Source organism: Sus scrofa, chromosome 7 (assembly GCF_054392235.1).
Source record: "Sus scrofa isolate SSC_HxYL_T2T_F1_AM1 chromosome 7, Sscrofa_HxYL_maternal_Yorkshire_Landrace_v2.0, whole genome shotgun sequence".
Classification (NCBI taxonomy): domain Eukaryota; kingdom Metazoa; phylum Chordata; class Mammalia; order Artiodactyla; family Suidae; genus Sus; species Sus scrofa.
This window is the reverse complement of record NC_139389.1, coordinates 18,574,296-18,598,404: the sequence shown is the minus strand read 5'-3', so window position 1 is coordinate 18,598,404 and position 24,109 is coordinate 18,574,296. Positions and strand designations below refer to the sequence as shown.

At 37.2% G+C, this 24,109-nt stretch overlaps 1 long non-coding RNA gene across 7 annotated transcripts in view; it reads left to right on the top strand.

Moving 5' to 3' along the window:
- Nucleotides 1-24,109, top strand: part of LOC106504343 (uncharacterized) — a 796,860-nt gene that overhangs the window by 444,541 nt on the left and 328,210 nt on the right. Inside the window, exon 4 of one of the 7 annotated variants that reach the window (XR_014809724.1) lies at nt 19,805-19,848. The exons of the other annotated variants lie outside the window; for them this stretch is intronic. This is a non-coding gene — a long non-coding RNA (uncharacterized LOC106504343). The remainder of the gene's footprint in view (nt 1-19,804; nt 19,849-24,109) is intronic. 7 annotated transcript variants of the gene reach the window in all.

Sequence of the window (24,109 nt, the reverse complement as noted above, 5' to 3'; positions counted from 1 at the left end):
AAGTATAATGTAAAAAAATTTATTAAGTAATAAACAAAAAGACAGCTCTGCTTATTGGTTGACTAAGAAGGACGTCATATAGGATTTGAATGGGAAAGTTCTTTTGGGCTACAATCATCAGTCTATGCATAATTCTTACAGATTGCCTGGTTTTCTTTATTGCAGGTATCCCCTGTGGCTTTGATGCCATGATGGATACCCTGCTATACTTCCAAGGTCCCCACTTGAGATAGGAGGCACTCATTTCCCCAGTGGCTGAAGAATGGTACTGCTGACAGTTCACAGCTGACTCTTACCACAGGAATTATCTTCATCCAAAAGAAGCAGTTTTGCCTAATATTGTACCCTCACTCAGGAAAAGTCCATGTTCAATAACTGGTCAGTGTAAGACTATAATTCTGGGACCCATTAGGAACATCCCACTAGGATCATCTGGCTTTAAAGCTTCTTGTGAAATCACCTGAGGCCCCTATGGCATCTCCATTTAAGTGCAGCTCCTCTCTCTGGGAAATCCTGCTTCCCTCTTCCTGTTATACGTGTTTCTGAGAGCACACTACAATAAACCATCTGAATGCACATCTCCGTCTCAGTGTTTGTTTCTCAAGAAACCAACCTAAGACACTCAGTGCCACGAGTTGTGCTAGGAAACAGACTTTAAGAGAGATGTTGGAGCTGGATCATCTGTCAGGCTGTTGACAACAGGGATAATCTTACTCTAGGTATATAGAATACTGAACACCTGTGTTGCCCCCCAACCAGTTTAGAAAGTAAATGGACAGAGCAGCAGCCACACTGCAAAGGACATAGTGATGAGAGGCACAGGCCTCCTAGGGATGACAGTCTGGATCTCAAGGAACATTAGGCCAACAGAGATTTTAGTCCAGGGTGAAGAAACTAGAATGGGTGGTGGAAGAGGGAGACAACGTGTATTAATTATGGCCCTGAGATCAGGTTCAGTGGAAAGATTTTATTTACTTCTACTAAACTTCTTCTTGTAAAAATATCCAGGAAGAGGGACTCACAGAAACCTTGAGGGGTGGTTTCAAGTTGTATCGATTATACTTATACAAAGCAGGTTCGTCGAAGAGGCACAGGGGTGGACTAAGTGAACATAGCTGTCTGCCAATGCATGTGGGATGAAGCATACATTTCCTTAGCTGCTGGGAATATTGTCTGCAGACTTCACATCTCTTGCAGGTATTGCCTTAGGTCCAAAAGTTATCTTGACCTTCCCATGAACACTTTACAACCAATGAGTGCTCGGTGCAGTTGTCAAAGTTCCTACCCCCTCAATTCAGGCCACCTTTAAATGGCTCAGGTTTAATGTGCCTGTGGGATCAAGTGAAGAATCTGATTCAATGGCATCTTTGTTTTCCTTTCCTTCCGCCTAGTTCTTTTCCCACTCCCCATAGGTATTATTCCCGATTCCATGCCCCATGGAACTATTAACTCATCTCTAGGTCTGAGGGAATCAGTTTAAAAGAAATGCTGGCTTTGCACTGGCCACTGATGATTTATCTTTTTCTAATCGTCTTTTTAATCTTGTGATTTATACTATGATTTTCCTGCAACAATAGTTTGCTCTGGATAGATAAAGGCACCATTGTTGTTTTTCAAGACTTTTTTCCAGTAAATATTTCTAACATGAATTTTTATTTTTTGATTGCGTGTTAGTGTATCGCTCCCAAAATAGGAATTCATAGGTATAGTTCTTTTTTTTTTTTAGGGCTGCACCCACAGCATGTGGAGGTTCCCAGGCTAAGGGTCGAATCAGAGCTACAGCTGCTGGCCTGCAGCACAGTCACAGCAACACAGGATCTGAGCGCCCTCTGTGACCTAAACCATGGCAATGCCAGATCCTTAACCCACTGAGTGAAGCCAGAGATGGAACCCATGACCTCATGGTTCCTAGTTGGATTTGTTTCCGCTGAGCAGCGACAGGGACTCCATAGGTATAGTTCTTATTACTTGGTTACTTCTTTCTGATAATCTGTACCTAAAATTTGGAAACTATCACCAGGTGGATTGGTGATAGCTGGGTGCTTGAGCAAAGTGGAGACTTAATCCAGAATTAAATTACTGAGGTCATGTAATCAGCAAAATCCAACAAAATCAACAAAACCAAAACCAGAAAAATTATGAAAAAACCCAGTCTCTTTCTACACATCAAGTCCTTTTTTATCCAATATTCTGCCAAAATGCTAGTGAAATACCGGAATGCTTCCTTGGGTTGTTTTTTGAACTGAAGAAAATACTGATTAGCTGACTGCTAATGGAGAATGAGTTATAAAATAATATATTAACAAAGTACAAATTGCAGGCCATTTTTCTTGTCATTAAGTACCATGTGAGATAATCTAATTCTGATTTTCATCTTCATACCTAAATTGTTTCTAAGCTTTAATAGGACAGTTCATTTAAGTCAGTTTAGTGGTTCTATGATTTTAAATTTTAACCTTTCTAAATGTCTTCAATAGTTTGCCTTGAAATTAACAAAACTCTGGAAAATTACTGAAAAATATTAAAATATATTGAAATTGTGTCTTTTCTACCTTACTACTATCTTTCTTAGGAAGTTTTATATTCAACATCTCTTTCTCCTTTTTTGATGATCAGAAGAGGAAAATACCATATATTTTGCAGGCAATGTCATTTTTCCCCTTTCTTTGTTCTGTTCTGTCAGGTAGTAGTCCCTCAGCTGACCTCAATATCCCTTCTCCATGCTGCTATCTGAGTGCTTAAATTGCTAGCTTAATGTAGTGGTTCACACTCCTTTTTCCTTTTTATTTCTTATACCCCTCACTACTCTGCCCTTTCGTAAAGAGCTAATACATGTCCTTCCCATTATATATGTGAAGGGTTTTTTTTTTTTTTAAACATCTATGGTAGTTCTCTTTTAAAATAGGCTAAATCTTTCTCTTTTTTACATTTATACATTTAATATGTTTTTATCCCATGGGTTTATAAAGCGAGATTTTCAGGTTTGTTATTTCCACTTCAGGAGAAAACCCAGTGTGCAGAGTGAAGTCATGACAGATGGAACAGGGTCAGGCTACAGTGAATGTCTCTGATGTGAAGGGCTTGCAGTGAGTTGACCTTTGGATCATGGACATAAGGTCACCTATCCATTGTTTCATGTTTTAGTAATGCCATCTTTATTTATGAAGGTAGGCTATTGGTTGGATATGAATAGATTATGTTCTGTACTCATATGCTCCTCTACCCATAAAGTCAATACTTAGAAATAATAGCAACAACAACAACAACAACAAAACCCTAGACAGGGTCCCTGACCATCTACAAAGTCTATAATTTATTCTATCCGGGATGGACCTTATTTTGTATAAATCATCTATTTCTTTCCCCCCATCATCCTTACTCTTCAGGGTGGTGTTAATTAAGAACCATTGATTTTCACCTAATGTCAGTCCTCCCATTCTTCCAATTATCCTGCAAATCCCACACATTCCTATTTAGCAGTGGCATTCATTACAGATCCCATTTCTTTGTAGTCATCTTTCTTTCTCTTACCAAATCTTTCTTCTTCTTTCAGAAAAGTCTGTCCTTGACCCACTGGCTTCCTTCTCTTTTTCCACATATCTTAGTGGCCTCTTTTGGCTGAATGCTTTAGTGACAATGGCTACATTGACAATTCTGAAACCTCTCTGTCCACCTTTAACCTCTGTCCCAGTATATATCTTCTCTGTCAATCAGAGTTTGCCTCTAGGCATTCAGATGCATACTCAATCTATTTAAGAATGAAAGAATCTTTCATTTTGTCCCTCTTCCATTCCATCATTTAGAATCACCTTAGGCATCACTCTTCTAAAGCCTGAATATGCATTTTGATGCATGTCAACATCAAGATGTATCTTTAAAGACAGACAGTTCCATGGTCAGAGGCCTTTCGCTGTGAGGCATTGCAGCTCACAGATGTCAAATTGTGGAGGAAAGATGGATAAAGGATAGGGCCTGAGAGGTGGCACAGGCATGAAGTTTTCTTCTCTCTTCAAGTCCAGAATCTCCATTACGCAGCTTCTCAGAGGTGATAAACTTTGGAACGCAAATTTAGGCCCAACTCACACACACACACACACACACACACACACACACACACACACACACACAAACACACACACACAGAAGATTTGGAAATCAGAATGTCAGCACATGAATTTGAAGTAGAAGACAGGTCACACAAGATGAGCCAAATCAGTCATTTCCTCTGGTCATGGTGAAATTGCTTCTTAAATGAGTTCAGTAGAAAACAAAACAAAAATAAAAACAAAACAAACAAACAAAAAAACCCCACAAACAACCCAGAGTTCTGTAGGTTGCTCAATTTAATGAGAACTTGAGGGGTATCATTTGGTGGGCAGTCCCTCTGTGGGAAGAACTCAGACTCTGCCTAGTAAACTAAAGTCAAGTTTGAACATGACTCAAGCCCCAAGCTCTTTTCTTGTAGTAAGCAAGTCGTTTCTTGCGATAGTTATATATATTGATTTTTACTAATTTCATTTTTGGAGAGTAATATTTCCTTCACCTAGATCTCTCTCCACCAAATGGAGGGTAACATATTGTAGATTTTTAAACTAATCATAAGAAATTTCTTTCATTCTGGCCAAAAAGAACTTTTAGATAATCCATAGATCACTGCAGAAGTGAATCATATCTAAAAAGCACTTGTAACAAGTAGTTAATTTCTTCTATCAACAGCTCTTGAAATGAGATTCTTAATACTTAGTTTGTGATGACTATTGGGACCAAGATCAGTTTAGGTATAGCCAATACAATCCAGGAGACAGAACTGCATAGTAATATTAGCTCATATTAAATAGAACTTTAAAAAATGTAATCAGTTCCAAATAAAGGAAAAGAGTAGTCTGGTTTAATAAAATGCACAATGTAAAAGCCATATTATTCCTTTAATTACCACTTTGTATATGCATCTTTATGAATTACTTCTTTTCTTTATATACCGCATATACCCTAAGAGGCACCATTGCATACAGTTAAGAATGTGGTCTCTCAAACCACACTGTATGGATTCCAATTCAAATTACCACTTTCTTGCTGTGCCACTTTAGCTTGTCTCTTAACTTCCTTGTGCTTCACTTTCATTTTCCATAAAAGTGAGGTTTATAATAGTAGCTCCTTCATGGAGTTGATAGAAGATTAAATAAATTTAATATATTTGGCACTAAAACAATGCCTGGTATAGAATAAGAACTGCCAAAATATTTGCTGATATTTTTATAGAAATGTGAACATTTCTGTGCTTTTTAAAAGCAGTCTTTTTTTGTCAGGAGGACCTGATTCCCTCCTTCCTCTCACTTTCCTTCTCTGCTCACATCAGTGCCACTGTCCTCAAGCCCGTTCATACCCCAGATTACCCGTGCTTCAATGTTCACAGCTAATAATAGTTTATATTTTTCTCTGTAGTCATATAATTCAATAAAAACTATCTATCTACATGCATCTATATCTATATTGGGAAGAGCTGGTAATTATTTCATTTTATAGAAGTGATAACATCTTATGTAAGCTTTTCTACAGCTTGCTTCTCTCATTCAGCAATCCCTTCAAGTCATCTGCTATGGTATGTATTCAAGGTCATACCATGATATGGACTTATGATCACGTATTAAATCATTTGTCCTATGATGGGCATTTATTTCCAGCTTTCTGAACCATTATAAGCAGTGCTCCAATAAATACCCTTTTATATAGATATCTTAGGTATTACCACTTTTATTATTATGGCAGAGATTCCCACATTGCAACCACTGGTTTGAGAGTGTGTTTTCCAATTTTAATTGATGCCATCTGATTGTTTTCCATAGCAGTAACACTACACATTTCCACCAATAATGCAAGAAGCCATCCTTTTTTTGACATCCTTAGTAATAATAGGTGTCACTTTTTCTATTTCCAGACTCATTGACAGAGAAACAGCATTGATGGGGAATTAGAGGACCTCACAGGATGAAGCTGTCTATGCTGAATATGGGGAATAAAAGTAGAAATGAATCAAGGGAAGGAAAATAAGCCACATGCGAGCAGAAGCTTAGCGAAGCTGAGCATGCGGTGCTGCTTTCTAGGAGTAAGCAGAAAAACAGAAACACATTTCAAACAGAAAAATGGCAGATTCACTTTAGTGCATTCACTTCTTTATTTACTTATTTAGAACCCTCTATTTAGCATCTACCAAAGGCCAGATAGCAGTCATACAAAGGGTATACAGCCACGAATAAGACAGTCAGATTCCATGCACTCAAAAAAACATTAGTTGGAGATTCAGATGTGTACAGGCATCTAGGATTGAAGAGATGAAATCTAGGGAAACACTTGGTGGACACAGATTCAGGATTAGTGTAATAATCAGTTGCATACTGTGTGTAACAGTGGAATCTACTTAAAATGAAAAAGCCAGAAGGGGAAACTGGGGCCACAGCAAACAGGGGCCAATAGAAACAAAACAGGAAGCAGAGTCCAAGTAGCTAGGATACAAGTTAGGTCTTACTACTGGACAGTGTTTATGGGATGGGGACAGATAAACTACAAAACCTTTGAAGACTTGAACTAGAAGGTTCAATAGAATCAGTCTTTACCACAAGAAATGGAAAGTTGCTGCTCATATAGTTTTGTTCAAGTGCCTGATACTTGTCCTTTTTGGCAGAATTGTTTCCAAATTCTAGGGAATTGTGAATAAGATGGTTTTGATTGTGACTAGCTAGATTTTACTACTTTTCCAAGAAAGAGTGAACCAACCTGGAAGCAACTGATTACTCATTTCACAGAGGTGAGGTGTGGTGAAGCTCATTCAATGGTGGCCATCCTACAGTACAATGTCTACCATGAGGCCAGAAAAGAATCGTCATCATAGTGATTATTTTAGGTGCTCATCAGAAATCTAGGAAATTAAACTGGGAAAAGCTATTGGGTTTAGCAATTAGAAAGTAATTGGTGAGCTTAGAAAACAGTTTTATTCGAATCCTATGGGGAAAAGGCAGAGTTTAAGGGAGACTTATGGAATAGTTGAACTGTGGGAAAGAGGAGACCAAAACTGTAGGATACTGTCTCCAGGTCTTATAGTTACGAGAAGAAAGGTGATAAAATAGCAGAGGGGAGAAGGAATTTGAGCACAGATGTGTGTTTTTTTTTTTTTCTTAACACTAAGATCTAAGCATATCAACAGGAAATAGAAAAGAGACAGAAAATATTGATGAAGCTGACCATCAAAAGGAAACGGAGCAGGTCCAAAGGAAGATGGTAGGTAAAAGTCTGAATCATGGACAGAGATAGAAGACTTAGTCTGAAATGGCTAGAGTGAGACTTGGGCATTTCTGCTCCAGGAAATCTAGGTGAAGAGTATTTGAAAATACATATGTCATATACTTAGAAATTCTGAAAGTAACGTCATGGAAAACATTTATTTCTGAAAAATAGTTTGTGTATATGTAGAAAATACCTAGAAGGGTCTATATTGAAGTGTTAATGGTAGTTACTTTTCTGGGGTGAGTTTCATTCAGTCAATGTTTAATGCTTCCTCTTACAAGGTACTGGGTGGCCCAGTGTTGGGAATATAATTATAAACAAGTCCTGGCCCTCATGGAATTCATATTCTAGGAGGGAAGCAAATAACAAACAAATAAGAAATACAGTCTCCATAATGAATGCTATTAAGAAAAAGTTAAGCAAGATAAGAGATGAACCAGTGATAGGGGTGCTGTTTTGACAAGCAGGCCTCTTTCAACAGGGACTTGAATAGGAAAATATTCCAAACTATAGGTTAGTGAGGGCAAGTGACCCTGGGTCAGGAAAGTGTGGGTGAGCTCAAGGAAATGCAAGAAGGTGAGTGTGACGAGGGTATAGTGAGGAGAGAGAGTAGGAGGGGACTGTTCATCTCAAGATTGTTTAGGTTCCATCTCAGTGCAGTGGGAAGCTCTGGGAGTGTTTGAGCGCAAAAGCAGCATGATCTGATTAGATTTGAACAGATCACTCTGGCTGCTGTGTGGAAAATCAAAAGCCCGTGTCTGAGAGGCCCCAGGGAGAATGGTAGGCAGCTGTCCCCAGCAGTCCAAGGGAGAGATGGTGGCACTATTGGAAGAAGGGATAAAATGAGATTGAATGCAACATGCCTAAGATGTGCTGTTTGACTTTACTGGATGGTTAGATTCTTTTCTTTGCAATGGGAATGTATTTTTTATAACTTCAGTCAAAAAACCTGAGCAATACTGTAACATTGCTAAATAAAGATGCTGACCAGCAAAATCAGGGTGGTAGTGTATGAAATAGCAGCAAAAACAAAGGAAACATGTAGGCCCAAACCAGAATTCTAATAATACGCTGATAGCCAAAGGTGCTCTTCAGCGGGGTTAAAGTTGAAACTTAAATCAAGTCAAATGCTAGGAACCAGGGGTGGGTCTCAGAGTATTAAACTATTTTCCTTCTAATTCTCCCAAAATGCTACATCGAAATTATTACCGTGTTTTTCAAAGAACCTGCATCAAGTCCCATGATTCTTAATCAAATCAAGCAGTTTCCTTCATGTAAGCAACACTGAGCTTTGTTCTTGTATGCAGATCATTTGGGTTGTTTCTGAACTGTGGAGCCATTAAGATCAATATCTGGGTAGTCATTGCTAGTGAGTAGTGAGTTTCCTGGAGTCTAAGAATATATCAGTTTCCCATGTTTCCATATATATGAGATTAGAGAGAGCAAAAAGGACCTTAAAAAAATGAAATGTCTAATGTTGCTAACATTAAAAAAAAAAAAAAAAACTTATGTCATCCTCAAAACAATTACAGAGCTGTCTGCTGACCAATCAGAAAAAAAAAAAAAAGAAAAGAAAAAAAGGGCAACACAAGTTGACTATTTTTGTCCTGACTTAAACTTTCCATTTGAAGATTGCTAAGGGATTGATTTTCTCCCTGCTTGTGAAATGAAACCAGGGAGTGTTCTACCCTTGACAAGCCAACTGCTGCTTAAATTACAATCTGACCTTTGGCTTGCTGGTGAAACGACGTTTCCCTGACATGGCTTTGTCAAACTGTCCTTTCCCTTTTGCAAACCTCAAGGCAGGACATGATGTGCCAGCAAACTCTTCCAAAAATCTTGCAAAAAATAAGCTAGCAACTTTTCTACTACTTGGTGGTTGTGAAAGGTGAATATACTAGACAAATCAGGGAATGAAAACTTCATAGGGCATCGCCGTGTTGTATATTCACTTCTGAAATGGAAATCTCTTTCTTGAGGGGTGTGTGGATTTAGTTCAAATCTTAGTTTGATGACTCGAACTCTGAAAGCAGTCATTTGAAGTGGAATAATTCAGATGCCTTTCATACTTCTGTTTATAGATTGAAAAATGGAACTAGAACTGTCACCCACCCCAACTCTGGAGATTTGTGCTCTTATTTTCTTATTTGCATCTGCCACCAAATAGGAAGGCTAATCCCACAGCTGAACCTTGAAGCTGACTCTAAAAATATGTGTGTTTACCAGGGCTAGCCCACTCATTCCCCTAACTTCAAGGGGAAAAAGCTTTATTTTTGTGGTCAGAACTTCTTTTTGCTCTTCCCAGTGCATTTCATAGAGTCTAAACCCATATTTATTTCTAGACTGAAGGGACTAAGCCACCTAACATGTCAGAGCTGAGGGTACCTAACATTCCACCCTCTTGTAAATGGGATATTTTAACTCGGGGTTTTTTTGTTTGTTTTGGGGCCAGTATCTTCCTTTCCTTTCTTTTTTTTCCCCTTAAACACCGTTGGCAATTTACATTACTGAATGCTTTTATGTGACACATACTATAAAAATAGCTTTATTTGCATCATCTCATTTAAACCTTGCAATGATTTAAGGACATCTGATGGAGATATAATTATTCTCAATTTCTCTTTGAAGAAACTGAAGATATGCTGGTAAGGTAGTAAGTAGGAATTTAAACCCAACTTGTCTCTAATGCTCTTCTATCACTCAAGAAATCCACTTAGATTCAGCATATTTTTTTCCTCTAGAGTGAAGTTTGTTAGGTTATTTTATGGTTATTTTAATTTCCCAACCTCTAGATGAGGTGAGATTTTTGGTCACTTGTAATCGTGGAGTTTGAGCAATAACAGTATATTTTTCTATGTGTTTCATTTAACACATCAAACTTCTGTTATATAATTTATGCCACTGTACTTTAAACTTGAAATTGCACTGAAATCTCTTACGCAACAAGCATGAAAAAGTAATGATTCTGGCTCTCCAAACCACCAAACCTCAATCTTATTTCCCTCCCATGTAATCTTCTTTGTATTTGGCTTGACCAAAAAAAAAAAAAACATGAAAGTGCCTGGTAATGAAATCTGTGTAACAAAGTTGAACCTTTGATGTGGTGCCTATTACTCAATGGAAGGGTTGGGTGATAGGCATGCATAGACACTCATGCACGCACATGCGCACAGACATACATGTATAATCTTACTTTCCTGTTTAATCTGAGGGAGAGTGACAAGTAAAACCTTGTTAAATGGGCTGGTACAGCTGTTATTCCAGCCTCTTTTACAAGGTGATCGTCCTTGAGGAGCAAGGTGGAGTGTGTTTTTGCATTCTTGGTAACTCACTTGTGGGATGCTGACATGCACTCTTGAAGAAGAGTTCAAGAACATAGTTTGGTTTTGTTCATTTTTATCCTAAAAGGAACTGTACCTCATGCTTTTCTTGGTATATGTGTGGTACTTAAAATTATTGAATATATGAGTAAACTTTGGTTTAATTCTAAATGATTTACTCTAAAAACTCTTTTTGGACTACACCTTAATTAAAATAATCAGAGAGAACTGGTCAGCTGTTCATAAGGTAGCCTATTATATAGTCAGGAAGTTTCTACCCTCATTGACTTGGTTAGGCAATAGTTAACCCATCCTCATTGACTTGGTTAGGCAATAGTTAACCCACATTTGATATGATACGCTCTTCTACAGCACGTGGTAAGAACATATTTTCAACTTTATGGTAATCTGATTTAATATGACTCTTCTCTTCTAACCAGTGATATCAGCTACCTCTTTCTTTTCTGGTATAATTTTTCCCCTTTCTGACAATACTATGCAGAAATATGCATTTGAAATCATATTAGTTAGTTCCTAGATTCAACATTCCATGTTTAGACTCTTATGTATTCTTCCAAGATTGTGGGAAGTCTATCCATTCTCCTTTTCATTAGGTAAAAGGAGTTATTTACATTTTGAATAAATAAGTGCGTTATGTCAGCTAGCTTTGGAATTTTTCAAAGAAATACTACGTTTTCAATGAAGATTTAACTTGAGTTGGCATTCACCTTGTATTCTAGACTATACATCATTTACCATTAATGAAGTGTTATTTTTTATTCAACAAATATTGCAGGAAATTCTACTATGTCCTGGGTGCTAGTCTAGATACCAGGGGAATAACACATCAACCTTGCCTTCCAAGAGTACATTATATAATTATAAAGGAAACATCTAGGGTTCTGGTTCCAAGTTAGCTGGAAAAGGCACATTTTTTTTCTGGTCACATGTACTGAGTATAACTATAAAACATGGACAGAATGTATGGAATACATATTTGGGGACTATGAAAAGTAAATAGCAGCAGATAGATTGAGAGGAATACCAGAATTTGAAGGGCCACCAAATTGATGAATTTACCAGTTTTTCTCATTCTGCTATCTTCTGCCCTAAAGACAAAGCAACTGGAAAACCAGAAATTAACACTTATGCAGACAGAGAGCTCTAGGAAATAACTATAGTTTTGGCTTAAGAAGAGTCTTCTCATAGAGAGAGAAGAAATCCAGCTCTTCTTTTTTTTTCTTTTCTCCATTCTGTGTCAGAAATGGCAGTGACAGTTGCCGGAAATCCCAAGAGCCAAAATTCCAAGGAGAGTGAACTTTCCTCTTGGTTGGGTAGCACTGTGGTTTTAAGAGTACTGGTGAGGTTGTCACTGGTTATATTTGTACTCTTGCCTTGTCCTCAATTATCAGAGAAAAAGAGAGATGTTACATAATAATTAGTTCTCTAAGACATATCAATTCCAAATGTTTTTGTACCAAAATGCATGAGAAAAAATCTGACAAAACTGAAAGGAGAAATGGACAAATCCACAGTTATAGTTGGAGTTTTCAACACTCCTTTCTCAGTAGTAGGCAGAACCAGTAGACAGAAAATTAGCATGAATGTAGAAGAATTGAACAGCGTCATCAATCCATTGTATTTAATTGAAACCACTAAAAATATAAGGATACATATTTAAAGCGCATATGTGGATCATACACCAACATAAGTCATAAACCTATGATCATATAGCTTAGGTCATAAAATAAAACTTAAGAAATGTAAGAGAAATTCAATCAAACCATTGTGTTCTCAGATTAATGGAATTAAAATATCAGAAAGGCATTGAGAACTATGTCTAGATACTCATGTCGCAACAGAAGAAAGGGTGGGGGAAAAAACTGTAACTGCAATGTATACATCTAAGGATGACCTGACCCCCTTGCTGTACAGTGGGAAAATAATAATAATAAAAAAAAAAGAAAGGTAACAGGGAAATCTCCAAACACATGAAAAATAAAACTACACTTCAGAAAGAAGTCGCAAGGGAAATATTATAAAATATTGCAAACTGCAGAAAAATGATAATACTAAAATTTGTAAGATGCAACTAAGGTAGGGAAATTTAGAACATTAAAAACTTACAATACAAAGAAGAGAGCTGTCCTAAGTCAACATTCTAAACTGCTAACTTAAGAAACTGGAGAAAGAAGAGTGAATCACAGAGTTTTCATATAGAGAAGCTGACTCTAAAATTCATAAGAAAAGGAAAATAATTTTGAAAAAAAATAATATAGTTGATAGAATCATATCATGTAACTTTAATACCTCCTGTGAGGTTAAAGTAGTGAAGGCAGAATGGTATGGCTGACCTATAATGTAGTACCATTTTGACTTTATTATATTTAAGTGCATATATTTGAATGAAATGCTCTTTACATGCTCACAAGTATACAAACCACACATACACATGCAATGTGAAAGTAGAAGGGGTGACACAAAGTGCTTATTCACTGAACATTCCCTAACGTCAAACTCTGACAATCTATGGGTTTTTTTGAATATATGAGTAAGAAAGCCTAGGGGAACCCTCCTGCACTGTTGGTGGGAATGTAAACTGGTACAGCTACTATGGAGAACAGTTTGGAGATACCTTAGAAATCTATACATAGAACTTCCATATGACCCCATAATCCCACTCTTTGGCATATATCTGGACAAAACTCTACTTAAAAGAGACACATGCACCTGCACGTTCATTGTAGCACTATTCACAATAGCCAGGACATGGAAACAACCCAAATGTCCATCAACAGATGATTGGATTTGGAAGATGTGGTATATATACACAGTGGAATACTACTCAGCCATAAAAAAGAATGGCATAATGCCATTTGCAGCAACATGGATGGAACTAGAGAATCTCATCCTGAGTGAAATGAGCCAGAAAGCCAAAGACAAATACCACATGATATCACTTATAACTGGAATCTAATATCCAGCGCAAATGAACATCTCCTCAGAAAAGAAAATCATGGACTTGGAGAAAAGACTTGTGGCTGCCTGATGGGAGGGGGAGGGAGTGGGAGGGATCAGGAGCTTGGGCTTATCAGACACAACTTAGGATAGATTTACAAGGAGATCCTGCTGAGTAGCATTGAGAACTTGTCTAGATACTCATGTTGCAACAGAACAAAGGGTGGGGAAAAAATGTAATTGTAATGTATACATGTAAGGATAACTTGATCCCCTTGCTGTACAGTGGGAAAATCAAATTAAAAAAAAAAAGAAAGCCTAGGGTCTAGTTTTGCATTTGGTAAAAACTCTATAACTTTGAGAACAAACAAGTCTGGTTATTGCAGTGATTGTGGGGGTAGGAGGAAGAATCTTTGAGAAAGAATGATCAAATGTCCCAGTTTGTCTGGGTGGAGGGGGTTCCCAGGATTTGGGATTTGCAATGCTAAAACTAGGAAAATCAGGATATAGGGATGAACTGATCACTCCATCTAAGAATTAGAGGAAGCCCTTTAGAATGGATGGGGCATATATTGTTTTTAAAAGCCTATTCAGAAACATGTTGTTTTCATTATATGAATCATGGAAAATTATGCTGAGATAATTTTTTTGAATAGAGGAAATATGCAGATGACACACATAATAGCAAACAATTTTACGGTACTGAGTATGAGTGGTCATATATCAACTTATTTAATTTTTACAACAACCCTCTTCCAGTTCCTCAGATTTTTAAAAAGGTATTCCTATTACGCCTTCTCCTGAAAAAAAAAAAACTGCATGTATACAGGGTCATATTATCATGATTCAGGTAGTCTCTTAATATTAAAGATTATTTTAATATTAAAAATCTTGTGGATTAAAAATAATCGAGGAATAGTTGAGACACACTGAATCAAGTACTCACTGAAGTTCTTTCTAAGTCAGTAATTCCAGGAATATTTTCAAAATCCAATGGACATAAATTAGGTAATAGTCTAAAAAATACAATAATTTTTCCTTTTAAGCATTGATTGAAATAAATAAGCTAAGTAAATCACAGGTTGTTGAAAAAATTAAAGAGAATAATGAATATCTATAAAGATGGTAAATTGCTGAGTATGAAGTTCATGCTTTAATACATATTTTTTTATAATTTTATATTCTCTTTGGAGACACAAAAATGACTTTATAACTTGAGGAAACACGAAGCATGGACAAAACATGTCTTCAAAGTGGAAATAACATTTAAAACATATTGCTAGGTCATGAGTGAAATAGACCCAAGCATGAAGAAACTAACATTTTTAAGGATTATGCCTATTGCAAGAAGGAAAGAGGAATTTGGAAAAACAAAGTTTAATCCAGAAAAAGTGTTGCATCTTTTCAGGCATATATTCTTCCCTTTCCAGAGCCTCTATGTATAGTTGTTCAGGATGCTTACTGAACAAGAGCATCTGGACCAATGTGTGGGAAAGGAGCTAAAATGCAGCTTATGTTTTGCTTAGCAAGCTGTACAGTCTAGGGTTGCATCTGCTTAGAGGAAGGGAGTGCCTTTTCCAAATGACCACAAAGGCACTGTATGGGCTATCATACATAGCCCTTTACCTTGGAGACCGGGTAATTTTGGTAAGGTCAACCTGTAGATATTACCTCCCTGCTAAGAAAGCCTACAGTTCTTGAGATCTGTACAGCTCATGAGACATTATCATATGATGCATTTTATTGTTAGTGTTAATTTGTTGCAGTAATTATCTGTCAATAAAATTTCTATTATGCAATAGACATTTATTGAGCATCTGCAATGTGTGGGCTGGGATGCTAGATGTGAATGTGTTTATATCTTATCTCTCAAAGAACTGAAAATATATCTTGAGTGTAGGAGTAGTTGGAGTTTCTTGGATCTCTTTTTTGTTGTTGTTGCTGTTTTTTGTTTTTGTCTTTTTAGGACTGCACCCTTGGCATATGGAGGTTTGCAGGCTAGGGGTCGAATTGGAGCTGCAGCTGTCAGCCTTTGCCACAGCCACAGCAACTCAGGATCTGATCTGTATCTGCAACCTACACCACAGCTCATGGCAATGCTGGATCCTTAACCCACTGAGTGAGGCCAGGGATCAAACCTGTGTTCTCATGGATACTAGTTGGGTTCATTAACCACTGAGCCATGATGGGAACTCCTTGGATTTTTTTTTTTTTTTTTTGGCATGTGGAAGTTGCTGGGCCAGGGATTGAACCCATGCTACAGCAGCAACCTGAGCCACTGCAGTGACAATGCTGGATCCTTAATTTACTACACCTAAAGGGAACTCCACTTGTATCTATTTGGGCCTCTCGTTCAATGCCCTGTTTAGCTGTTGAGTTTTCTTAGACATTGAACGACTGACTGAGGTCAGAATAGTTTGAGGAAAGCCAAATGGCAATGATAGAAGAGAGTGAAAAATAAGAATGCAAAATAATTACTAAAATTGGAAGTGTAAATGTGGTTTGTAAGCAGGTGAAAAACTAAAGTCAAATTATGAAAGCTTAGGATGTGTTATTTCCACCTCCTCATCTGCTGATCATCATATTTTTAGTTTTAGTATTTTTATCTTCTGACTTTTCCTGGGATGTTAACATTTCATTTTAAAACTGGTATTGCATTAGAAATATACTTAGAATGACTTTGACATATTATTGAATATGACCCTATTTTCCCTATTTTTTCAAATAAATGGAAAAATGAGGGTATATTATCCTAAACTTTAGAGTCAGTTTTTTTTTTTTTTTTTGTCTTTTTTTTTTTTTTTTTGTCTTTTTTGCCATTTCTAGGGCCGCTCTCGTAGCATGTGGAGGTTCCCAGGCTAGGGGTCTAATCAGAGCTGTAGCTGCCGGCCTGCACCAGAGCCACAGCAATGTAGGATCCGAGCTGCGTCTGCAACCTACACCACAGCTCACGGCAATGCCAGGTCCTTAACTCACTGAGTAAGGCCAGGGATTGAACCCGCAACCTCATGGCTCCTAGTCAGATTCGTTAACCACTGCGCCACAATGGCAACTCCTAGAGTCAGTTTTTAAGGAATGTATCTACTATGTATACAGAGATATTATGCCAATTAAGACTCTTCAACAATATGGATATTTAGGACTAAATTCTTCCTCACCTTTATTAAGACTTCTGCTTGGCAACAATAATGTTAAGATGCCATGTAGTATTGTTGGGCAGATTCTGATTTCAAACATTTTTAAATGAGCAAATTGTGTATCTTAGACTTGACATAAGGCAGCTGGTGAGAAGCGGGATCAGTTGTATGGTGGGAGTGGAGGGTGTAAGGATGTGTTCAGTCTGCAGATGTTTAGGCCACCTGGGGAGACCAAAATCTAAGACTGAACGTGAACTAGGTGCAGGTGTGACTGAGAATGACGTAAGGTCAGGAAGCTCGGAGGAGTGACTTTCATTTCACAAGGGCGCTGCCTGTTGAAAAGGAACCCCAAGCATCAAGCAGAGGGAAAGGAGTAGGTACTCCTATGGATGAAGTCTGCAGTGGGTTTGTGTGTTAGATAGTGAGATACGTGTGACTTTGTTAAGACTGCTCAAGCAACCAAAGTAAACTTGGTTATTCTCCCTCGCAAAACTTCCACAAGAAGATAACTCTCTCTCCTTAAAGGACAAAATAGAATTCAAGGTTACCTTCAACATTCCCTGTAGCAGTAAGTGTAAAGAAGGGTAAAAATGGAAATTACAGTGTGGTTTAATAAAAATAATGAGAGAGAATAAGCCAGTCTAATACAGCAACCCTCTTCTCTAAATAGATAAGTCAAAGATTAAAAGATAACACAACAAAACAAAAACACTTTGATGGTTATACAACTGAGTGTTTATTTTCATTCTACAGCTTTTCACTTTGCCCTCTGGTTTTATACAGCATAATTTGTTCCCGCTTTCATAGCCCTATCAAAAGCAGGGGTTGTATTGTTTGCCTATAGCCCTGGGGAAATGCATTAAAATAGATTTTATGAGAATGCAGCTAGAAGCAAGGGTATTTACAAAGGATGCTTACTGCTCAGATTATGAATATCAACTTTATGTGGATATAACAAAAACAATACACTTTGCTGAGATATTATATAATCATTATCATTCAAAGTGAAGTTCCAGGAGAATTGAATTTATATTTTACTCTACTTGGAATCAAATTATATGGGTTCTTCCTCAAAAGGGAGATGTGCAGAGCTATAAATGAGAAAATAGGCACATTTCTTCTCATATGGGTCAAATGAGACTAAGATGATTTACCTGTGTGCAGTGTGACTCGAGGCTACTGAGGTGTAAGGGACTGAAGGATGATATCATATACTGGAGGTAAAAGAAACAAATTGCATTCCCTTCTGGGATGGAGGCTGTCTGGACTCCATATGTCTCCCCATAGTCTTCACATTAAAACTTGACTGCATGGTTATAAGGTCCCTTATAATCTAGCTTCTCAGTTTCATTCACCATTTCCTTCATGCTCTCTAAAAATGTTTCAAAACATTTTTAAATTATACTTGATTTACAGTGTCTTGCCAGTTTCTGCTGTATAGCAGTGACTCAGTCATACATATATAATATATATATTATTTAAATATTATTTTCTATCATGGTCTATCCCAGGAGATTGGATGTAGTTCCCTGTGCTAGAACCTTATTGTTTATCCATTCTAAATGTAATAGTTTTCATCTACTAACTCCAAACATCCAGTCCATCCCATTCCCTCCCCTACCCCTTGGCAACCACAAGTCTGTTTTCTGTCTGTGAGTCTCTTTCTGTTCTGTAGATTGGCTCATTTGTGCCATATTTTAGATTCTAAATATAAGTGATATCATATGATATTTGCCTTTCTCTTTCTGACTTAACTTCACATAGTATGAGAATCTAGTCTGTTTCCATGTTGCTGCAAATGGCCTTATTCTTTTTTATGGCTGAGTAGTATTCCATTATATATTTTATATATATATATATATATATATATATATATATATATATACACATACACACACACACATACACACACACAGTATATAATATATGTGTGTATATATATCTTTATACACCACATCTTCTTAATCCATTCATCTGTCCATGGACATTTACATGTTTCCATGTTTTGGCTATTGTGAAGAGTGCTTCTAGGAACATAGGAGTGCATTTATCTTTTGTGAAAAATTTTTATTGACTGCACCCATGGTATATTTAAGTTCCCTAGGCTAAGATTTGAATCCAAGCCGCAGTTGCAGCAACATCAGATCCTTTAACCCATTGCACCAGGCTGGGGATTGAACCCATACCTCTGCAGTAACCCAGGCCATAGCAGTCAGATTCTTAACCCTCTGGGCCCCAAGGGAACTCTATCTTTTTGAATTATCATTTAGTCCAGATACCCAAGAGTAGGATCAGCAATTCATTCTTTAAATAAAATGTTGCATATTAGTCATGTGATACTCTTTGTGGTTTTCCTGTAGTGTTTTCCCATGTCTTCTCTTCAAGGCTTCATGCTGGCTGAGTTCTTTTCCTAAAACCTCTCCCTCCAACTAGAATAACTACTACTTACCCTTTAGGACTTTCTTTTTTAATACATATGCCCCATCTTCGAAGCCTTCTACATCCTTAAAGGCCAGGTTGGATTCATTACTTTCTTCTTAATATCATGCTGTATTTATAGCCCTTCTATAATAAATGGCTTTCTATTCAGTTTTTTTTTAAAAAAAAAACTCCTTAAAACAATGGTTACATCAACAGATCCTAACACTGAACACATGTTTTAGGACAATGAAAGAAACAGTTAAATACAAAAGAAGTTTTCCCAAAAGAGTAATCAAGCTCACAGCAATGCCCTCTAACATATTAATTTTAAATATTCGGTGCATTTGTAGAGTAGTGGAAAGGTCATCACTTTGGTATAAGTTTTTGGTCCTGGTTACAGCTACATTTTCTATCTTATATACTGACATATCACAAAAAAAGTTACAGCTAAAACAATCTCCAAATTGAAGAATGATTGATTGAGGCACAGGACAAAAAAAATCTCAAAATGAAAGCTGCCCTTTTGCTAACTTACATTGCAGTTGTAATTTGTTTACTGTCAATGAATACACCAATAGCTCACTTATGTTAATACTAACATTTTGAAATATCATAGGATTATTACCATGTCATTCACAAGTGTCATTTGTTGACTTTTCCCCAAGAATAATAGATATTTTCATTCTAAAGGGGAATCAAGAGATCATCTTGTCCACTTCTCTGCTTTTAGACAGGTAAGCTATTAATATTCTCATCTTGGAAAGAAATCACTGCTGAAGCCCTAAAAAATGAATGGCTTCACCAAAGTTCACATTTAGTTAGAATTATAGGCTTTACATTTTTCAAGCATAATGCACTTTTTACCATTCTGTACTTCTGATTTCTGTCTGCAGCATTTATTACATTGAATTAACCTCATAAAAATGTTATGATGTTATGGTAACTAAGAGATCTACGGTAGAGAGACTTGAGAAGGGAGGGTATGTGATGGTCTTACAGGACAAAATGAAAGAAAAGAAGCAGTAATTTTTAGGCTCAAACTTTATGCTCTAAAGATTTTGGACGCAAAACAAACACACCTCAATTTTAAAGACAATTATAACTATGCTCTTAAATGGTCACATTTGAAAAGTAAAACAGGGATCAGAGTGATGTCATTAGGTTGAAAGGAACTCTAATTCTTTATCTTTTTTCCACTCAGAATGATGTAAATAACCTGTGGTCCTCTGTTATTCAGTTTGCATTGTGTTCATAAAGGAATTTAGAGGAAATGTGAATATTTTGCTACTTGCCATCCACTGCTAATATCTTTGAGCAAGAGATTTGTAGACTGTATCTGTAATTACTGCATTCGTGCAGAAAAAAAAAAATGCTCTTGTTAACTCTGTGAAATTCTTTCAACTAAAAACAACCATTTACCCTTCTTCTGCCACTTAGAGATGTATTAATCTGGCACTGCAGGGCTCCCATTTAGAATCCAATTATGTTTATCCTCTTCAGGCACTGCACCATGTTCTGAACTATCTTTTCTCCTATTCTCCCATCTACCATGAAAACTTTTATCTCTTTATAAGATGGAGCATAGTGCACTCTGTGGTCGTCATGGCAGCAAGACACATCTCTGATTCTATGCAGTTACATCATCTCAGTTCTAGGTGTTGGCCACAGTCGGTTCTAGCCAATCAGAACAGTTCATCCTCCAGGGCCACAGTAACTGGTTTGGGAATGTCATGTGTTGGAATTTGGTCCAGTAAAAGTCAACCTCATGACTTTGTTCAGTGATAGAACAGGAACAAGATGTTCGCTTGTCCTCTTCATCTTTCAGTTACAAAGGCCAAAATCTGAGATAAATATTGGGGCAAGAGGCCAGCTTGAGTTATATATCATCCCTTTACTTATAACTGGAGGCATCTTAAAAGTTATCTGGGAAAAGGAAGAGTATGCTGTAACTTATGCAATGTGGAGCTTGCTGAGCTGTGATCAGGCCCAGGGTAACAAGAAACATACTCTACCAGTGAGAAAATTGGCAATTTTATTTTGTGCCATCTCATTAAATGTGTGTGCACTGTTATAAACTTACTGATGGTTTAATTATGTGATTTTATGACATAACACTTCCAAATTATATGCACTTTTGAGATCAGCCTTTTAAGCCCAAGGGAATGATTTTCTTATGCCACGATTTGTGTAAGTTAGTTTGGAGGCTAGCAGAGTTTCCTATTTGCTTCTCAAATCATACAGTCTGCTCCATCTGTGGGTGATACATGTTGAGTAAACAAACAAATGAAATACATCCTCACTGTTAATTTACATAAGAAAGGAAATGACATTCATTAACATATGTGATAATTCTTCTTAATGTTCCTCTTTGCCATTACTCCCTTTTTTCCAAGTGCCTCACTGTGTTAAAACTTGTGCTTATGTTATAATTAAGGAATATCCAATGTGGTTTCAGTAATAACTTGATGCTCATAAACTTCAGGTTTTTTGTCAGGATTATTATTTTGTTCTGTTTCTAAAAATTTTCTTTGGGTGTGTACTAAACACAACTAAATTGCTACATAGGACAAGGCCACAGAGAATTTCAGTTTCACTTGCATAATCAAGGCAGATAGAAAGATGTAGCATCTGCTACACATTTTAAGTAAACATTCTGTAGCCTTTTAAGCAAATATAAATTCAAGGTTCCCTGACCTGCCCAGACCTTTTCTTCTTGCAGAAGTCATGGTGAACTGTTGTCACTCATGTTTACAGTGAATTGTTGAAGGCATCCTCATGATGCTACCTCGCTTTGCCTTGTTTACAGATGTGGTCCATATTGTGCACTGGGAAGCTCCCTGGGCTGGAAGTAAAGAAGAATAGGTTCTAGCCATTGTTTTGTGTCTAGCCAGCAATATACCTCAGGTGGAACATTCCACCTTTCATAGTTCCTTTTCTTAATCTATAAACAGTAAGACTGAACTGGATGTTCTGAGATGTCTTCCAGATTCTGTGAAGAGTTTTTCTTCATGGCAAAATATTATCTCCTTTTCCTGGGATTTGTCACAGGACCTGAGGACCTGAAGGACCTGCTTTGACAGAGTCCTTCAAAACCTGAAGAAATAGATTTGGACTTATGAGGAAGCCATGTGGACTAAATAAGCTATGGCAGTGACTTTAATAAAGCACCAGTCAAATAGGCACTCTCCCTGGGTGCAGCTAAGCATCCACCCACTCGTCCATCTATCTCTCCATTCAACCACCATGTCTTAAACTCTCACGGTGATGAGGACTCCTGTATCTTCTGTGTGAGATGGGAGGAATATTAGGGATGGGCATGGATTATGCATGAGAGGTCATTTCTTTGCATTCAAAAACATCTAGTAAAGGGATAGACATAAATAAGGGATGAATTGACTAACTTCTGGTTATTGGGTTGAGGGCCAAGGATCAGAAAGTAAAGGACGCTAAAGTAAAATAGACTCAAAAGAAGAGTACAGTCATGCTAGGGCAAGAGTCTTTTCAGTTGCTTACTTTTCCCCACCACAGTTAGAAAAATGCCTGAAATAAATTCATTCTATAATTGAAAGAACTTCATTAAGAAACATAGATGATTAAATTTGTACTTTATAAGTCAGTTTACGAGAGAAATGTGAGCTTGTTGAGAACTGAAATGACTGGTTTGTTCACTGCTGCACCACCTTCAATAGGCAGAGTCTGCATGTAGTAGACACTCAATAAATACGTGTTGAACATTTATGGGGTGAATTAATTGAACTAATTCTAATTGAAGTGGTGGTGTGATGTTTTCTTTATCAATTGTTAAAAGACCTATTACAACAATGTGTGTGAAAGGAATTAGCTGATTCATGTACAGCAAATCATTACAACTTCACTTTTATGAAGATAGGAAGGGAATGATGACATGATTATATGCTTTTAAATGTTGTGTGTTTCTGGACATATAACTATCCTATCTAATGCAGAATTTACTGATCCTTGATTATGAGGGTATTTACCAAAAAGCCCCTGCTACTCTATCAAAACCCAAAGCACTTGGAGGGCCCCTCGCAGTAGTTGGAATTAGAGCCAGGGTGGCCAATTTTGAGCAAAGATTTAAGTAGTCTGTGAAACAAAGATGTAGCCCTTCACCCTATGGTAGGCCTTGGAAATAGCAGCCACAGCCACAGACCAAAGGCCATTGAGTATGGCTTTTTAACTGCTCATCTTCCCAGCAATGTGCTATCTGCTGTCACCCAGAGAATAACAACAATAATGTCATAAAGACTCTGGTGATTACTATATCTTTTTTTTTTTTTTTCAGCAAAGGAGACCGATATACATAGGAGGTCCTTACATTTTATTTATATAAGACATATTTTGAATGCAACCCATTGCTTTTATGTAATTTTTACTGACTGACAGACCCCATTCTCTTGGTATAGGAAATCACAGGCCTGGACCTTCTCAAGAGAAAGTAATTTTAGCTTTTATAGGGGCAGTAGGAGCAGTAGAGTCATTTGAAGCAATAGGGACATCTTAATGATTAAAGATAGGTCTTTTTCAGTGTATATGGGGCTAACAGAATGGCAGCTTGGTCAGATCTGTGTGGGATAGAATAAAGTCAAGTGATCAGAAGCTTTTCAGCACATTTTGTGGCTTGAAGGGAAAAGCTTTCAAATCTTTTAAAATTGCTCTGCACCAAGGCATTTCAGGGCCCACTTCCCTTTCAGATTCAACCATTACAAAAATGAGAAGTATTGCAGACATTCCAAATGGGCACAGTGTGCAGAGGTAAGAGAAGAATTAGCGGTTTTAGAACACTTTATACTGGTATGTGCTCCCTCAGTCGGCCACTCAGTTAATCTACTGGCAATGATTCTAAAACTTTAAAGCTACATGGTGTTAGCTAGGAATTCTATGAGATCTCATCAGAGGAAAAAAATAATCTGAAGGAAATGGTATATAAGAAAAAAAAATGATTGAAACCAGATCAGATTAAAGTGCTAACATATC